This window comes from Parasteatoda tepidariorum, chromosome 1 (assembly GCF_982258835.1).
Source record: "Parasteatoda tepidariorum strain Cologne lab strain chromosome 1, Ptep-v5.0, whole genome shotgun sequence".
In the NCBI taxonomy this organism is placed as follows: Eukaryota; Metazoa; Arthropoda; class Arachnida; order Araneae; family Theridiidae; genus Parasteatoda; species Parasteatoda tepidariorum.
This window is the reverse complement of record NC_141755.1, coordinates 96,822,886-96,842,674: the sequence shown is the minus strand read 5'-3', so window position 1 is coordinate 96,842,674 and position 19,789 is coordinate 96,822,886. Positions and strand designations below refer to the sequence as shown.

The 19,789-nt window shown below is 29.2% G+C and overlaps 1 protein-coding gene across 3 annotated transcripts in view; it reads right to left on the bottom strand.

Annotated features, from left to right (window-relative positions):
• LOC107441931 (uncharacterized) overlaps positions 1-19,789 on the bottom strand; it is a 212,284-nt gene that overhangs the window by 79,617 nt on the left and 112,878 nt on the right. For 2 of the 3 annotated variants that reach the window (XM_087169284.1, XM_087169294.1), the window contains one exon: positions 18,720-18,784. The exons of the other annotated variant lie outside the window; for it this stretch is intronic. The gene's annotated coding sequence lies outside the window, so the exon portion shown is untranslated. The remainder of the gene's footprint in view (positions 1-18,719; positions 18,785-19,789) is intronic. 3 annotated transcript variants of the gene reach the window in all.

Sequence of the window (19,789 nt, the reverse complement as noted above, 5' to 3'; positions counted from 1 at the left end):
ATTTTCATTTTAAAATTACAGTGAAATTACTGACAGCAGTTTGTTTATCCAATTAACCGTTAAATTTAACTGTAAAGAACATTTTTACCTTTTTCGATTTCTAAACCGTTTACCACTGGTATGGTTAAAAAATATGAATACAAAAGTGTGCGGTTCTTTAACCATTTGCAACTAGCATTTTTCTTTAAAATCGTAAAAAAGAAATTTTTTTGGACATTAGAACGTTTGGAAAAGGGCATTGAAGTCAGGTTGTGATTGAGTTGTGTTTTATCAAATGAACCCTGGAAAGTTGTTAATTCCTGTCTTTGTTTAACCTATCGTAAGAGATGAGGAATACTAGATTTTTTTGTGTTAAGAAGCCTTATGGTGCTGTTATCTATGCGTGAATGAGAATATCATATTTAAATAGTCCAGGGTCACAAATTTGGGAGTGCAAGACACTGGAAACTCTGGGTTGAAGGGAGAGAAGGAAACATTGACGTGCCAACGCTGGGACTCAATCATAGACGTTTTCTCTGAAATTGACTGATTAGCCCTCTTGGCTATAATACATACCCAGCTGCAAGGAACTAAGTGGCCTCATTAGGTGGGCGTAGTTGGTGCTATAAAATTCTGGTTGTTTAACCGTTTTATTTGAAGGCAGTTAATAAACGTTTTTTTTTCTCTCACAATTAACAGTTTTAATACCATCTTTTTATGGTTATTTGACTGTTTCGTTTCAATATGGTCAAGCAACAATTAAATAAATAGTTATTTAACCACTTTCTCTGAGGAGTTTCTAACTTTGCACAAATATTTATTAGAACGATTGAAGAGTTCAAATAATTTAAAATTAAATGTCTGGCAGTCACGAAATGAGCTGTCAGTGAGATTGCTTTTAGTTACATCTAGTGATTACCATCAGACAGTGTTTCCGCAATTCATTGTTAGTGATGTTTACTAAAGTAGAATCACATTAAATATGTTGAGGTAAAGGAGTTTTGTAATTTGCTTTCTAAGCTTCCACTGTATTGTATATTGTTTTGAAACCAGTGTTTTTCAAGTTTTGACTTGATTGAAGGATCGAACACGTTTTTAGAATCGTGAAATTAGAATTTTTATCCATGTATGTTATTATTTATTTCCTTTTTTGTCCATTTTTAAAGTAATATTTAAATATAAGTTGAAAACGGACGAAAATAGCGATGTTTTTTTAAAAAACTTAATTGTGTTTCCATGACTCGCAATAAATTTGGAGTTTTTGAAAAAAAAAGTAATGAAATATATTCGGAGGCATATTAGAAGATATTGTATGGCCAAGAAGATTCAATTTAGCGTTGTACTGCTAATATAATGAACTTCAGATCATTAATTTTCTAAAGGTAACCGTATACCTTTAGAGATAAAACTTTCAAATTAGAAATTTTTTATATAGATTTCTGTTTGTATTATACACTAAAACGTGAAGTAAAAAAATTATGAAAAAACAATTAAAAAATAATATAGAGAAAAACAGATGAAAAATGATCAAAATTGAGCTTTTTACAAAATCTCATAATTTAGTTAAAGTTTTTTTTCGTTATTCTTGATCTGCAATACTCATGGAAATTCAAGATAAGGAATAGACTAAGCATTAAATATAATGTTGATATTCAGACATTTCGCAGCAAATATTGCAATTAATTATTTTCAATTTAACTTCAAAATATAAAATAGTAATTTAAAACACTAGTTAATTGTCTAGACATATCTCTAGACATATTTATAGAAAACATTCATGCAAAGTTCTATGAAATTTGAACTAAAATAGTTTGAGATATTGTATTTAGTATAAAGGAAAATAATCGAAAAGTTATCAGTCTAATAGTTAATGCAGATGTTTTTTTAAAATCATTCTAAACTGAAGGTGAACAAAACTGAAATGGTTTTTGAAAGAGAAAACTTCGTAGATTTTGTTTATAAAAAAGGAGGAAAAATGATATTTTCGTCAAAATTAGCTTAAATAAGATAGTCGGGTACTTTAGACGAAAAGTGAAAAAAAATGACCAGGCTAAGTCATCAGGATGCATGAAAATTGTATCACTTAAAAAAAAAAAACAAGATTCATCGCAAAACCAACTGGCACTTGTGGAAAAATCAGATAAAATTTTAGGTGGTTGAATTGTTTATTAAAAGATCTACTGATAGTACGAACAAAAAATATGAAGAAAATTTAGGAATTTAGGCCCGGAAGAAGTTCTGTTGTATTTCTGTCATGGCGTCGATTTGTTTCCTTCTGTTCTTTTGGGCATTTTGATTGTGTTCATTATGGCAAAGAAAACGCTCTGAGTTTTTCAGAGGAATCTTGGTGATTTCTCTCAATGCGTAGATTCTCAGTACTCTGGTTGACTCAATTGTATTGCAAGTAGATACTTTCTCTTTCGTGCAGAAGGAATAGAAGAAATAATCAAATTATCCTTAATACTGAAAAACAACTAACGAATTACAATTCAAGAAGTGGTTTGCCTTCTACTTCTTAAATGAAGCTAGAAAAAAAAAATCCTGGCTTTGTCTCATTGGCTCCAGTAGTCCAAAACCAAAAAATTTTCTTCGTCCAGCAGCCTCTTCATTATATCGGCTTCTGACAAGTTAAAACTTTTTGAAAACTCTTCTATCTGTATTTTATATAGCTCTTGTCAGTCCATGGATAAGAAAAGTATTGCACTGCCTTATATATTAATAATGTTTTATATATTAATATCGAATATGCACTGCCTTAGCACTTTTCAATTCTATTGTAAGTAAACATTGAGAAGCAAGAATGAGGTTTACGGGCTTAGCGGTCTAATACCTGGTAGTCGTAAGCTATAAAAATAATTGCAATTGCTTGCATAAAAACTACATTATTGCTTGAGTAAGGCATTCAAACTGCCCCTGATTGGATGATATAAAAATCTGCGTTAAACAAATAGAATGAAACTATTTCAGTTAAGATTAATCATAACTCGTTTCCTGAAAGAAAATATTTTTTTGTTGAATGTTTGCTTGTTTATTTTTGTTATGAGTCATATTTAAGGGGCATAAAGAAGAAAAAGAACGTTAGCTTAAGGTGCGATATGATTCTGTTCCACACCTAGGTGTCCTCCATAAATCTCCAAATATCTCTGAGAAAATCGCCACTTCGCAAGAAGCAACAAGCAATAAAACTGCAGAAAAAGTTGATATAAAGAGAGGTGAAGTTGTCGTCATCATCTTTTTTCCCTCGAAATAAATGGCGCAAATCGTGTCTTACAAGGGAAAACTCGCGGGAAATGGAGGTTCACAGGAAAAGGGAAAAAGTGCAATAAAAGAGTGACGTCAGCATGCGAAGAAATAATGAAAAAAAAAGCAAACGATTCTCTTCGCACGAATAGAAGTAGGTTATAAAATTCTATTCTCGAATAAATGGGTGGAAAGGGGTAGGTGCCAACTCGCTTGGGCCGTTTGTTTTTGATGGTAGGTCTTTTCGAACCATAGCATTTCCTTCTGTTCCATTATCCTCACAAACTGAAAGAATAGAAGAGATGAGTTGGATTTCTTATTATTTTTACTTCGAAAAAAAGAACAAAAAACGACCACGTTATCGTAAAATTCGAAGATGCTGGTTTTCAAAAAGGTTTTTGATATTCAGTTTCTGTTGTTGAATTGCTTAGACATTGACTTCTGAAAAGGGCAAACAAAAACTCACACTGAACTCACACAAGTTACACTGAAATAATTCTATTTTAAATGACATATTAATATAAATTATGATTTGGCATTTCTTTCCTTCTTTGTATTTTTATCACAATTTAGTAAAGGTCGCCGCTTTAAATAATTTTGTCATAGATTTATTATAAGGATCGACTATTTTAATAGAATTATGATGAGCATTGATAACGTTAAAAATATTATTTAAATTTTGTTTTAGTTGAATCAGACATTTTATTTATTTGTTCAATGGAAACGTTTGCAGATTAAGATCGTCATGCATTTATTTGGAATAAATTAAATCTGGTGGCAAAAAAAATTGCTATCAGACTATATTAAAAAGCGATATTGCTTGGAACAACTATCATATCGTATAAATGGCAATATAAACAGCGCAAGAATCAGGCTAAATTCAATAACTAAGCCCATGAAAAATCCAATCAACCATTAAAATCTTGCTATCAGTTTTCAATTTGGCTGCTTTTATTTACATTTGCTCATAAATAAATAGTTCTCCAATAGATGAAGATATATAACTTTGCCCTTTCTAAATTTATAGAACCTGAAGTTTGTGATTTACAAAAGGAAAATGCTTCTTAAAAATTAAAATAATTTTCTATTCATAGAGCATGCATAGTGTAATATAGCATGTGTTATATTCCTGACCAATGAAATATGAATTTCTGAACTTATTTGATTGTTGGTAGGGAAGTGATGGAATATATTATTTCCACTGCTCAAACGTTGTCACGTTGATTCGATGACTCACCTAAGGAGGGAGTGGCTCTAATTACGTTTCCCAAAGGCATTATGTCACACGTCACAGGTACTCATTGTCATGTGGGTGGGTGCTAAATCACGAGGTATGCGTGAATGAAATACAGCTGGCGAATAATATAACGATCATAAAAAATGCAAAACTGAATAAACTCATATTCAAATATTGCCCTTACATAATTTAAATTTCATTTGCACAATTGCAATTTTCTTATGCAAGAATTAAAATAAAATTTTTATAAGGCAATTCTTTCTTTTATTACTTCATTGTAAACAGGATGAAAACATGCAACCAAAAATTGGAAAATTTAAAAGCATCTTTAGCTCTTTTAGTATTGAGTTTTGAAATATTTCGCATAGCCTATTTTTTAGACCAGCTCTGGTAAACCAAGTTACTGACATTCCTTAATACACGCATGTTTTCTCTGAGAAAAAGTATGGTTAAAACTACCAGAATATGGTAAAATTTATCCTGTTTTTGGCCATATGGGAATACGTAAAAGATCGGTAATTTTTACTGAAGCGTTTAGGTAATGATTTTGGTATAATTAGCAATGAAAAATGGTTTCGTAATGTGTGATAAAAGTTAGTAAATGTAGTAAAATTTTATAATTTTATCATGACACCTTAGAGAAGGGCAGAAAAACTATTTACACGGTTAAGTTTACTTTTCAGTTTTATATTTTATAGTAATGTGGTAATAAGAACTATAAATTTGAAGCAAGAAAATACGATCAACTGTTGCCATGTGAACAGAAAAATTACCCAATGAATGGCTTAAATACCACACATTTTGGTTTTAATAAATCGAAACATATTTTTCTAACCATTGCCATACGGTTAGGAAATTTTAACAGAAATTTTTCACCGTGTAGAACACTATTCGCGATCGCAACGAACTATAGGGGGCGTTGTTGTATGAGACGCTTACCTGCGATTTCCATATGAACCGTCATTCAGTTACTCTGGAGACGTCGTTAATGTAGCGTGTAGCATTGCAACGTTCCTTCTTTAATGTGGCTTATTAAATTTAAAAAAGAAAAAATGCTTGATCTTCTTTCTTGTACAACCGAAAACAAAATGGTATCTCTTTTTATTAGAGAAGGAATATCCAAAACACATCGGAAAAATATTTGTACATTAACAGAAAAAAATATGTATATTCTTATAAGAGTTAAAACCTAATGCCCGAGAAATAGTATTACTAAATTTAATGATATAACATGAAAGGCCCATTTAAACTTTACATTCTATAGTTTTAAGAATCATATTAGTTCAAAAATTAAAATGAACAAAAAGTATACATAAGCCTCATAATTTTATGAAATTTAATTTTGTAAACAACGTTTTTTGACAACAATTTTTATCAAAAAATTTCAAGTTTCAATAAAAATCATTATTTAGAAACTAAGAAACGTAAAATAAAGAATGCTGACGAAACAAAAACAAAAAAAACAATTCTTTTTTGTCGCCATTTTTAGTGCTACGAATATTCGTCTTTGGGATTTGCCAAAAACAAAACAAGATGCAATTTTATTTTTTCAGGAGGGAAATATTTTACCGAAAAAACGAAAATGTACCAATTCCCACAACATAAAACTTTATCTTGGCAAACGTACGTTTTGGAAATGTTATTTCATTTGGAATCTTATTCATCAGAGTTCATATGGCGATATGATTGTTTTGAATCTATGCTAAACTCTATATCGGCTCATTTTCCACCGAAATCCAACTAACTATTTTGATTTTAAATAAAGTGTTTTATTTTATGAACTGTCGCAAAAATTTTAAGTGTAGATTGGCGGCACTTAAAAACCGCCAAATCTGTAGCGGCGGTGGCGTTAATACGTCGTAAGTACCGAATTTTTATTCCATACTTTTCTGAATCATATTATTTCAAACATTGGAATATACAAGAAGTATACATAAACACATAATGTTATACCATTTAATTTTTCAAAAGTATTTTGAGAACAATTTTTATCAAAAAATTATAAACTAAAAAACGGAAAATAAAGAATTCTTAGGATAAAAAAAACGATTTTAAGAATTATTAACATTGAAATAAAAACTTTCATATTGTTTCTTTTTTTATTATTCTTATAGTTCTTAATCAGACGTAAAAAACCATTCTGTAGAGAACCATCATCAAATGAAAAAAAAATATTTACAAGCAAATTTTTTATTGTAAAAATCATTGCACTTACCTGATTTATGATTCCCGGAGAATTCCAAAATGATAAGTTCCTTGTTTGAAAACTTTATTCTCAAATAATAGATACATAGTTTATACCTTCATTACTTTTAGATAACATACTACACAGCAAAATTTTATAATTGATATGAATTTGAATATGTAGCTAAAAACAGAATAGCTGAATTCTAGTTGAACTTATTCTTACAAAATTAAAAAAAACTTACCAAGAAAACGATTTAAATTAATTAAGAATCAGCACAAATGGCACTATTTCAAGTAACTTGGATAATTTTTTATTGTTGTTTTCCGAATTATATGGATACAGAAATATATACTATTCTATAACGAAGAAGAATATGCTATAACTATTACAATTCTGTATGTTCTGAATTCATATTTATTCACTGGAATGACGAAAGCAATGCTGACTTCACTTTAATTCGTAATGAATTGAAGACAGAAGAAATGCATTTTACCTTAATACACACATCTGTAACAGGATCCGAAATCGGAAGTCATCAGTTGCAAGTTTGTTGATAATAGAAATTAAATATTATTGAGGAATTTTTCTTCAAATGTTTGGCGTGTTCTGTTCCTGAAAGATTTACTAATATTCTGGAGATTTTTTTCAAGTTCTTCGGCCTTTTCCTTAGGGAAATTTTGTTTCTTATTTGCTGCTAAAAATGGCGTCTGATTCAGTCAATGACTTTGATGGAACTAAATGAAAACGTGATAAATTAATGTCCGATATTTACAGGCTCCCGCTAGACGGCGTACTCGAGCGTTGCGATCGCGAATAAAGACATCAAGCAAAAAATGGTAAAGCAATAAATAAAAATCTAGTTTAATAAGATAATTGAATCATATTTTATTAAAAAATAATTGGCTAGCAAAAGCATGCATAAAATAAAATAAACACATAAAGAGATAAATAAAAGAAAAAGCAAGTGATAAAATTAGGATAACAATTTTTAGAACAACAGAGTTGCTGATTTTTAAGAGATTGTTGTTGTTGTCGTATGCCTGTTTAGGCAGAGGGGGTGCGATTGTTCTTGTTTTCCAGTGGCGCCATCTACGGCCAAGAATTCGACTTCTGTCACACCATGCGTTGCACCGTTTATAGGGCGGACACATTCATACATCCATTCATTCATCCACAGATCGTAATTTTGGCCTGAATCAGAGAACGATCAGTTCTAGTAGAGTTGTTGATTTTTTGGAGAATAGTTTTTGTTTTTGAATTTGTGTTTTCTTATAACCCGTAATGTTTTTACTGGCTTTGTTTTATAAGATTATAACTATCCCGTTACGGGTATTTCCTATTTATTACAATTGTGTTTGTGAATAAAAGTTTTTTTTATAAAAAAGCTGAACAGTTATTTTTATAGCTTATGATACATTACAGGTGCCTATATTAAGTTTGAAATATGGGAATAGGCTCTCAACAAAGACACGGTTTATTGCCGTAACTATCTAATGTTTTTAACTCAAATTTGACTCTTTTTCTTGTTAACCTATATAACGAAAATATACCGATCAAGTATCGAATTTCTGTCTTCAGAAGCAAAAGTGTGGACCCTCAGATGTGACCAAATCTGAGTTACTTACATTACATTATAATTAAGAGGTATTGCAAAAAAATATGCATGGCAAGAAATAGTGAAAACGAATATCTTTAACTTGTAAATATGAATGAAAATTTTAAAAAAGGAAGAAATAAATTGATGAATTAAAATTTTTTTAAACTTTTTTATTTTCGTTATTTTTACAATCCAAAAGATGTAAAAGAAAAATCCTTATTAATTTTAAAAATGCAATTTTTTAAAAAAAATAGAGATTTAAAAATTGTCAACTGTATGAACTTAGTACTGAGAAAGCTAAAATATCTAATTATAACTTTTTCTGAAAAAAATGGAGAAAAAGAGATTTCATTTCGTATCTTTTATCTCTTTTTGAAGCTGACATGTTCCAAAACTTCCTTATCTTTTCCGAAAAAAGCGAAGCTGAAATCACTAATACCGAAAAAACGGGCCTTTCTTTGTGTAACAGAAAATGGTTCCAGTTGAGTTGAATAAAAATGTTTCGAGTTAAATTGCTCAAGTAAATGTCAACTTTAGTAAGAATTGATAAAATATGTCGGACCTTTTAAAGCTTTTTGGAATCATGAAATGGAATAAAGGAGAGAAAATAATTCCCTCTGGAAAATTATTTAGGAAATCTGAAGTTCACTTTTCTTTATTTATTTTTGAAAATACTTTTAAACATCTTTCATTCAGAGTTCGTTTAAAAGTGATGAAAAGTTAATGTGAGATGTTGTTTAAACAACTTTACTTTTGATGGGAATTCAATGAAATATGCCATGTTTATCATTTGCAAGAAAATTTGAAACTATTGTTAGAATCAAATTATACTTTAGAAGTAAAAAATAAAGTTTACATAAGTCTACATGAATTTTCATAAAGTCTACATAAAGTTTCATCTACAATAATTCGAACAAACGAATATTAAAAGTCCCTATGAAGACCACATAACGACGACCAACTGGGCCTCTTCTGACTAGATGCAGTCAAAATTCAAGAAAATATATGAGTATAAACTCATATTGCTTTCAAATATTGCTCAGAGAAATTTTTGTGATTTGACGAAAATGTCATCTTGATGAACCTGTTATTAAAATGTTCTGTACAATGGATTTAATTTTTCCTTCTTACACTTTCACCCTTGATCTTGGGCGTTTAGAGAAATTTTTGTGATTTGACGAAAACTGGCATCCCGATGAATCTGTTATTAAAATGTTCAGTACAACATATGGCAACATTTTAAATAAAGAAAATATGCTAATTATATCAATGATGCTTTTAATGGTTAATTAAGCAAATTAGCATGTTTTTGTTGTGTTGGCATAAAAAGCGTTACTTTGAAAACTTTATTTGTGAGGATTTTTTTTCGCCAAAACGAAACCAACTGTTATACTTTCCTGTAATTTAAAAGAATACCAAACCATAAATCATACATTTTAAAAGCAAAAACTTAAGTTTAAAAAATAATTTAGTTTGATACCACTCTTTAAGAATTAAAAGTCAGCATAATGCACTAAGTAAATGAGTATTTACGTTGAAAAGTTAAATCAGTGTTCGCATACATATTAAGGTCCCGCAGTGGACTGATCACAAATACACAGTTCCCAGCAGGACACCGAAGTCAAGCATCACTGTCTGCGGTCAGCAAGCGAGTGGTTCACCACTTTGATCAACTTACTTAGGGGTCGAGACAGTGCGGTATTGGTCCTCGTTAAACTGTTCTACCGTAAAGTGCTCGACTTCGCACGCAGGTCGTTGGGCTACCAAAACGGAAGAGCCATCCCCTCTGCAGAGGATCAAAATTGTGATGTCTTATCTTCGGATCATCTTCGGGGATGTTTCCTAGACCGTAGCCAATAGTCCATTGTGCTGCTCTAGTGCAGTGCGACGTAAATTAAATACCCACCAAGCATACATATTGCACGTTTAATTGATAATTAAAATGGATTTTTAATTGCTTGCAAAACATTCCCAAGAAACTATGTTCTTATCAGTTGTTACAACAAATCGTTCATTTTTATTACTCATCATAGAAATTCTTAAATAATAGCAAATATTACCTGAATTCAGCGAATAATCTAACTAATTTAACTTTAACTAAATTTAAATAATAAGTTAAATTAACTAATATGCTTTCTTAACTTAAAATATTATGATAAGTATCTCTTAGCTAAATAAATTTTATATATGTCATGAGGAATAAAAAATTCGAAGAATTTTGTGTGTGTTCCATTTTAATTTCGTGATCTATAATATCAATAAATCTAACTTATTAAAAATTAGTAACTTAAGTTAGCTAAATTTTTCTTAATTTAAGTTAGAAAATCTCCTTTCTTAAGAGTAGATTTTTTCCCCTAAACTTTCATTATAATTACAAAAGCAAGCAAAGGAATAAAAATTTCTTTGTCCAGGCTTCTAAAATTTTTTTACGAATTTAAAAAACAACAACAATTGTTTTATCATCAAAGAGAATATTTACAGAAGTTAACAGTAAAATTAAGAAATAATTACAGCTGGTGTAATGTTAAATGAATAATAAGTGGTTACTTCGAAGTACTAATAACGATGTGCACCTTAATGCAGCACTGCCCTTGTACAGTGCACAGAAAAATAAACGGATCCCCCTAAATAACTTTTGACCTAATGATCGGATCTTCATGTTCTAGGACTCAATCTTAATGATTCGAGAAGTTAACCACAAATATGCTAATTAATTAATGCAGACGTTGCGTAATCAAACAAAGAAACTAACTTGATCTGAACAAATATAATTCTTTTTGAATAATTTGGATTTCTGACTCCCAAAATATAGGAGGTTGCCACAATATGGGAAATATGGTCTCAATAGTCAGGAGAGGGGTCCAAAGTTTGGACCCCTTAAGGTCAATTTTGTTTTTTGCGTATTTCGTCATATCTCAAGAACATTTAAAATCTAATTAAATAAATTTTGCACACTTAAAAAATTTGTTTGTCCAACGATAAATCCTCATTAGAAATGATATTTAATAATTATTTATTACTTTTCATTATTTTATTTAGTAATAGTCGGAAAAACTTTGAATTGTAAGGTTTACAATTTCTTACATCTTAGAATATAATATTTCTTACATCAAAGAATATAATTCTTAAATAGTAAAATATAAAATTTGAGAGAAATCGGTCGAAAAGTTCCTGAGAAATCGAATTTTAAAAATACGACTTTTCGAGATTTCTCGATTTCTCAGGAATCATTCGACCGAATTCGTTCAAATTTTGCATTTAGCTATTTCAAGTTACATTTAAGATAATCTAAAAATTTGTATACCATACAATTCAAAATTTTTTTTCGTCCAACATTAAATAAAATAATAAGAAAAAATATGAATATTTACCGAAAATTATTTATTTTCACAAAATTATATTTGAATAAATGAATTTTATAATTGAGTGCAAAATTTTTTCTATTCGCTTAAAAAGATTTGAGATTAGATGAAATGCGCAAAGAGTTAAACTAAGATTAAGGGTTCGAAACTTTAGAGCCAAACTGTTGAGCCAACCTGACCAAACCATTGAGACCGTAAAACAGACCCACGATATTTTGGGAATCAGAAATCGGAATCCATCTAAAAAAAGGTATGTTTATTTAGAGATAGTACATTTTTGTGTCTGATTTCGTAAATTAAAATATCGCCTGTGCTAATTAATTAACAAATTCGAGGTCAGCTCCTCGAATCATTAAGATTGAGTTCTAAAATGTAAAGATCCGATCAGTAGATCGAAAGGTATTCTGTTATAGGGTAGTTATTTTAATTTTATTTCACACATAGTACTGCAATAAGCACAGAAAATGTGATATGCAACACTTGTCTCACTTTGACAAGTTGCGATGCAGGCTCAGTTGGCGATGTAGGCTGACAATGTGCGATATAGGCTTAGATTTATAAAACGATATAAAACACTAAAGTACAAATTATTTCTTTAATTTTATCGCATAGCTTTTGCAAAAACGGATTATTTTTCAGTTTTTTTTTGCCTATAAAATGGGAAAAACTTTATTTTTGTTAAGATGAATAATGCACTATATTGAATTAGAATAGCGAATTAACAGAAAATACCAACGATTTTTTCTACAAAAAATGTATATCTTATAAATTATTATTTAATTAAATTATTTCAAGTTGTAAAAAATGCCATTAAATTTTACTAACACGTAACTTAAATAGTTTTAACATTTTAATTTGATTTTTTAAAAGTATTAACACGAGGGACACTCATAGTTTATGAATATTTTAATTATCATATGTGTTATTAATATGTAAAAGTTTATATTTTTCTATAACAATTCATATTTATGATACTTAATTTAGTATTAGTTCATATAATAACAAAACACTGAGAAAAAAATATGGTTAAAACTACCAGAATATGGTAAATATTTTCATTTTTGTCTCTAAGGGAAAGGGAATTTTTACTGTAATTTGGTAATTTTTGCTAATGATTAGCAATAAAATATAGTTTTATAATATCAGATACAATTTGGTAAATGTGGTAAAATTTGATAATTTTATCATGATACCAAAGTGCATAGTACAAAATCCCTTTAATCGGTTAAATTTACTCTTTAGGTTTGTATTTTTTACTAAATGTGTGGAAATAGAATCTGTAATTTTAAAAACCAAAATTTCCAGTTAACCATTTCCATAAGAACGGAAAAATCATCATATGACTGGTTTAAATACTGTACATTTTTGTTTCATTACCAGATTTTTCTTACTAGCAATGTCATTATCATGCAGTATGATAACTATATCCGAATGTTTTTCTCCATGCGTACTTTAATTTCAGTGTATAGTTTTAATTCCCATTATGGCTCTTGTGTAAAAAAAAAGAAATAAAAAAAAATTAAAAATAAACAAAAACTGCAATTCAAAAAATTAGCAGAATTTTGAAGCATCAAATGTCGAGTTTTAATTTTTGAAGACAATTTTATTTTAGGTCGTCCTTATTTCACGTTGAAAAAATCGATAAAATAGCCTATATTATAACTAACTACAAAATACTTAATGTTTAATATTTATTAAGGATTAGGTAATTTATTTTTTGCAGAATTACCACGCTTAGGTGACATTAAAAATTACAAATTCTTCAGACATCAAAACGAAGTATTTTTCAAGCTGGAGAAGATTTTTTTCTTTTAGGATTAGATCCCGACAAAAAAACCGGTATTAAAAATGTTTGGGATTAAAATCTCTTTCAAAGTTTATAAATAATCGAGTTGAAAATGGCTCGGCTTACACGAGGGATTTCTATGATATGCAGACCTCCTTTCTTGAACTAAGTTTTTCTGCATGTATAATCATAACAAAAAAAGAGGGTAGTGATTAAGGAAATAGTTGGCGAATAAAAAAAAAAGAGGAGAGTTTTCTAAATCAGGAAAAACGAAATGAGGAGTATATCGATCAAAGTATTAAGGGTGGTCTTTTGTAACCCGCTTACACGGTTTCGCTTTCATCCTCAACATAATCCGAAAATCGTTGCCCTTAATCCACATAGGAAATTACTTTAGTCCCAAGATACTCCGGGTAAATTATGGGGCAGAGAAAAGCTTCAAGAAAATGTCCTTCAAATTAAGTTCAGGAATTTATTTCATGAAACATGAGAAAGAGACATTTTGTGTTTTTCCATTCAGACTGAAGTTGAAGTAGTCATTATTCAAGCACCATTTTCGTAAAAAAAATATTTTAGAAATATATATACGAGGCGCATCCAGAAAGTGAATTTCCCTAATTTATAAAAAAAAAGAACTCGCATTTTCAGGAATATATTTATTGGCAACAAGTACAACAATGTTTAAGCTATTTTTCAACATAGCCACCACCAGAATTGAGACACTTGTCGTATCGTGGGATCAACTTTTGTATCCTTCTGTCATAGAATTGTTAATGGAAAAAGCGTGTGACAGACGTCTTCAGCTCTTCCTCATTGCCAAAACACGCAGAGGAGGACAGGAATTTCTTGACGTGCAAGAAAACGTGAAAATCACTAGGAGCAATATCAGGGCTGTAGGGTGAATGATCAAATAACTCCCAGTCAAATTCCGTCAAAACAGCTGCTGTACATCGTGCCGTATGTGGACAAGCATTGTCATTGAGGAGCGCAACACCTGCAGTAAACATTCCACGACTCTTGTTTTGAATAGCAAGTCACAATTTCCGCAGTGTTTCGCAGTAACGGTAGACGTCTGTCACACTCTGGTTCCATTCACAGGCGGCAGGGTTCTATGACAGAGGGATACAAAAGTTGACTCCACGATACGACAAGTGTCTCAATTCTGGTGGTTGCTATGTTGAAAAATAGCTGAAACATTGTTGTACTTGTTGCCAATATAATATATTCTTGAAAGTATGAGTTCTTTTTTTTTTATAAATTAGGGAAACTTACTTTCTGGATGCGCCTCGTGCCAAGAGTGCAGGGTGTCATGCTATCACCACGCTTAATCTATAATTTGCGGAACATTTGTCGACACGGAGAAAAAAATTCTGAAAAATCTACCACACTCTATGGAATGAACTTTCTGCTACCAAAAAACATAGTACTGGTTAATGAAAAACAATGTACGGTATTTAAACGATTCATTTTATAACTTTTCCATTCATTTGGTAATGGTTTACCAGGAATTCTGGTTTTAGAAAATTATAGTTCTTATTACCACACATTTAGTAAAAATTACGAAACTTAAAACTAAATTCAACCGAGTAAATCGTTTCAAGCCATGCTCTGAGGTATCATGATAAAATTGCTTAATTTTACCATATTTACCAAATTTTATTTCATATTACGCAATCATATTTTTTGTTAATTTTACCGAAATCATTACCAAAGCACTTTGGTAAAAATTACAAAGCTCTTTGGTTTTCCTGTAGAGACAGAAATACTGTAAATTTTAACTTATTCTGGTAGTTTTGACCATACTTTATTTTCAGTGAAAAATGGCCAAAAAATATACGATACTGTAATTAGTATTGAAGATATAAGCGAAAGCGTTATTCGTATTTGACGAATAATTATCGATGCCAAGCAGTTTAAAAACGGAATTACAACAAGACATATTATCGTATCAAGCCGAAAAGTGTAAGTATGCTATAGATTTCAAACTTCATTCTACCGGAAGTCAAATTCTTTGACGCTTTAAATGTTGCATCAGATGTAATACATCTTGATAATGATAGGTGGACTTTTTAAATTTTAGTTTCAACACTAACATTCATATTTTCGGATTTTTTTTAGAAAAGTACTCTATATTATGCGCGATAATTAGAAATACAACACACTGCATATGTATAATATTAGTTTATGTTTAAATGCAAATAAATATTTTTTATTAATTATTTAACAGAAAAAAAAGAAATCCAATTAGAATTTTAAATAAAGAAATTTGTTACTAACAGACGAATAGGGAATGGACTAGATACTTTTTCTGGAAAATTTTCTAGGTTTCAAATTTTTTTTCGAAATTACCTCTCGAAAGTTACAAAACACCAGAATCCTGTGATACAGATATCAAATAAGCTTATAAAAGAATGATGATTAATCAGCTATTAGAGAGTTTTTGTTATAACTATTAAAAGAACGCAGAACTGCCACTATTGTTGTCTTGAAAATAATAACGCTAGCTTCGAATATTTTTTTTACTAGTGGGTTGCGCCCCCTGTTCGCTGACGCTCGCCAACCCCCGAAAATTGCTACGCAATCTTATATGGTTTGCTTCGCAAACAAAGCTCGCTTCGCTCGCTACTAACTTAGATACATTGCAAATGCACAAAATTCTAAGAATTCAAAACAATCATTCAAATCCATATAAAAACTTTTTTTTTTAAAAAATTACATCTTTTTAGTAAATACTAAGTCATTAAAATAAATTTGAATTCAAATAAATGACATGTAATTTTTTTAACCTATTAGAAATGTGCTATAGTATAATTCGTGATATAAATAAAAAATCGTCAAATAAATTCGTAATATATAAATTCGTGAAAAAAAGCGCTTTCGACAAAATACTAAAATAAAGATCTATCGACAAAGACTACTCACTTCTGTCTAGCTTAATAGTATGAGACTGCCGCAGCTGATGCTCTCTGGTTATTTCCGTTTCCGTTTTTAAAAGCGCTATGTTGAGCCATCCCAGCTAGATTTGGCATGTGACATTTTTAGCGGCAAACATTGGTCGATTTTCTAGCGTTGCCATTCGGGGAGTTGTAATGAGGCTTTTTTTTGTCGCCGTGTAAGGGAAATATATATATAGATAGGTCAAAACTATCAGAAAAATAGCTTAAAAACTGACGTTACTGTTGGTCATAATATCAAAATAAACAGATTTGTGACAGAAGTTGTTATGGGTCGAAATATTATGACGTAATAAATTCGAAATCGAATCGTTCTTTCTTGTCAGAAAATAACCGAAGCAACCTAAAAAAAGTTGCGGCTATTGCCGTGTTATTCTTATATATTTATTTGAACTTTAAACTTTAAGAAACTTTATAAACCTTAAGTATTCGAAGTATTTTAAAATGCGAATATGCAATTCATTCAAAATTATTCAATGCTGTATCACCACTCTTGCTTTTAATGCAAACCTGAACCAACATGTATTTACCTATCAATTAAGACACTTAGATACCTTAATTGCCTCCAGCGAGCCCTGCATCTTCAATGCTTAATTCAGAGTTAAACATTGGAACAACGAAACCATTAAGGGAAGAGATTTCCAGAACAAATTCGATTGCAATCAAGTGAGTTAAGTAACCTCGAATTTGAATTTTGAAATCTAATTTTCGAGGGAATAAATAGAGTAAAATTGAATTGATTCATATTTGAAGTAGTGTAGCTCATTATCAAAATTATTAATTAATTAGTAATTACTAGGCATCGTGCTCTATTTTGATATAACAATGCTTGACAGAACTAATTAAAAAATTTTCTATTCAGAATTATTAAGATATTTGAAGGGTCGTGATTAAAATTTTCCTAAAAAGTGCTTTTCATTTTAATTCAAAGGTATTTTGTAATAAGTTGCGGTAGAAGCTATACATTTTAGTATCCAACAAACCAAGTGCATAACTGTTTTGAAGCAAATTATTGCTTATTTAAGATTTGAATTTAGATTGATTTTGTAAGCACATTCTCTGATCTCTGTTTTGCCAATCTCTACGCGACTTAATATTTTCCAGTAATTAGTTATGGTTGAAGTTAAACATTTGGTACCAAAGTGACTGATTATATGCGAACTAGCCACTTTTGGGGGCCAGCTTGGTCTTATACAGCATAGGCTTGTTCTTGTACACTTTAATGGTAAGTAAGCCGAGTGTAGAGCACAACTGTGATTAAATATTCTAATTTCTCAACCCCTCCTCCAATCCTAACACCTTAATTAGTTTTCAAACAATATACTAAACAATTTTTTTTACCGTCTAGTTATCCGTGGTTTCGTAGAAGTACTTTGATTTCCACTTAAATATTTTCCAGACATGTCTACACTATTGTCAAAGTTCTTTAGGTAATTGAATTTTAGTAATAATTTAAAATCTGTCCGGTTGCCTACCAACAACATGTATGACAGTTTGTAACACTTAAGCACCGTTTATGTTTGAAATTTCTATGTTATTTTTGAAAAGTTCAAAAATTAATTTAAGTAACAACTTCTTCGTTTAATTCTTATTTCTATGAAAATACAAAACCATCCTAAGTAAATATTTATGCATAACTAACTAATAAAAGTTGCTTGAATTTTTAATAAAAAGATTCTAAATAAATTCTTAACGTGTAACTATTTTTTTAACACTACGTTTACTTAAGACAACCTAACAGAATGAATAGTAAATATAGTGTTACCAATAGATAGATCAATACCTGAATTTATGGTGCCACATAAGAGAAATATATATATATATATATATATATATATATATATATATATATATATATATATATATATATATATATATATATATATAATATATAATATATATATAATATATATATATATAATATATATATTATATATAATATAATATATATATATATAATATATATATATAAATATATATATATATATATATATATATATATATATATATATATATATATATATATATATATATATATATATATATATATATATATATATATATATATATATATATATATATATATATATATATATATATATATATATATATATATATATATATATATATATATATATATATATATATATATATATATATATATATATATATATATATTATTCTGCTTAAATTGAAAATAAGCTCATTTGCTAGTATAAATTGCGACTCATTTACAACCTAATCCAATAATCCATCGATGATAAAATTTAATAATTTTATTAATAAATCTTAATTATTAGCCTGTTGCAGGATCAAGATTTTCGCCAAGCTTCTTCGAAAATAATTTATATCATGCAATAAAATTTTGAAACTTACCGATATTTTATGAAGAACCTAATCCTCAAAGCGATTTTCCTAAAGTTTTCTTATCAAACTTCATTCTGCAAAAATGAATTATGAAAATAAAAAAACAATGTATTATGTATCATATATGTATTTAAAGAATTGTTATACATACCGAACTGAATGTGTAATTATAAAATATGGCCCAAATGGATTAAACAGAACCCAACAAAGCAAATAATGTTTTTAATAATAAAATCAGTATTGAGATTGAAAGAACTCATCAGTATTGAAACTGAATTAGTACTTAACAGTATTAAAACTGAAATTAGTACTCATCAGTAGTAAAACTAAAATTAATATCCATCAGTATTACTTATTAGTAGTACTCATCAATATTTTAATTGAAAGGAACTATTAAATAATATGGTTTAATATTAATCCAGAAATCATGCAATATCTATTTTCAGTCAAAATCATCGAATTTAAGTTGGTTGACACACTGTGTTTGCATCAATTTAAAAAATTTTGTTTAATTTTGTTTACTTAATTCTGTTCCTTTGAATAAATAACATCATTTGTACTTAAACAATTGCTGTACATAAATTGGAAAAACTGGGAATATTTTTTTCTGTTTTAATTTTTCAGTAATTGCTTTCTATTTTTACTACATCTGTTTCTGTCAATTTATTAAGCCTTCAATAAAGTTATTTGAAAACAATATGCATTGTTTTAGGATTTATTGGAGCACTTTTTGAGTTCCCAAACTTTTGGGGAACACTGCTTTAAAAATGACGCAAATTGGAAATCTAAAGTTTTGCATAATACGTTCGATATATTACTTAAAAAAAACATTACATACTAGTTTTAAAACCAATAAACTCAAATGAACTATCTTTTATTTTCTGAAAATATGACGCCAATTTTGTTTTTAAAAAAATAAAGGAGGTTACAGAAAATTTGAATGCTTAAACTAACTGATGGGTCAAATGAAGATAAAATTTAACATTTTAATAAAACAAATACCAGACATGTTCAAAATGATGCTGCATTTACTTTTAAGCAAATTTATAAAAATGTTTACATTAATACATTACTTAAAA